The following is a 942-nucleotide window of genomic DNA, read 5'->3' on the forward strand; positions in this document are numbered from 1 at the left end:
CTTACCCTTCCAATTTAGAAAATTCTATTGTATGCCTGAACGTAAAAGAGACGCACTAGGTAGATTTTTTAAAGAGAAACCTAGTAGTTCGAAGCGTCTCGATTACCTTAATCTAGAGAGTCCGACTTTTGAAGAGTCTGTTTTTGAACGTCCTTTGACTGATGAGAGAATCCATGTTGCTCCGATAGCGCCAGAAATGGCAAATTTGAAAGCTTTGTTTAATCCAACTAGGACTACTCGCCCCTCATGTATCAGGTTAGCTGAGACGGAAGCAACTTATGAACTTAAACCTGGGACCTTACAGTTGCTCCCAATCTTTTTAGGGAAAGAAAATGAAAACCCCTATTTCCATGTTAGGGACTTTGAGGAAATTTGTAGTACCCTCAGGATTAGAAACCTAGATGATGATGCTTTGAAACTTAGGTTATTCCCCTTTTCCCTGAAAGATAAAGCTAAATCGTGGCTATATAGTTTGGCTTCCGGGTCAATCGAAACGTATGAACAACTTACATCTGCCTTTTTGAACAAGTTTTTCCCTAGGCACAAAACATCGTCTATTAGGACGCAAATCTGCACGTTTTCTCAACAGGAGGGAGAAACTTTGTATAGGTATTTGGAAAGGTTCAATGATTTATTAGCCCAATGTCCTCATCATGGTTTAGAGAAGGTTAGGTTAGTTCAGATCCTTTATGAGGGTTTAGATTATCCCACCACAACCACAGTAGAATCTATGTGTACTGGTGGATTTGAGAACCAAACAGTTGATGACGCGATGACATATTTGCATGAAGTCGCCGAAAAGACCCAACAATGGGAAAGTAGTAGGGGACCCCAGAAAACAATTCTTCTCGCAGAGGAAACGTTAATAGGGTAGAAGGAGGCTATGAATCAGATGCCAAAATTGCTGCTATAGCGAAAAGGTTAGAAGCTTTAGAAGTGGGT

General features: G+C 40.4%; 1 pseudogene; it reads right to left on the bottom strand.

The window, feature by feature from the left end:
• Positions 1-560: 560 nt before the first annotated feature.
• LOC113354605 lies at positions 561-660 on the bottom strand (annotated as a pseudogene).
• Positions 661-942: the final 282 nt, after the last annotated feature.

Source organism: Papaver somniferum, chromosome 2 (assembly GCF_003573695.1).
Source record: "Papaver somniferum cultivar HN1 chromosome 2, ASM357369v1, whole genome shotgun sequence".
NCBI classification, from domain to species: Eukaryota; Viridiplantae; Streptophyta; class Magnoliopsida; order Ranunculales; family Papaveraceae; genus Papaver; species Papaver somniferum.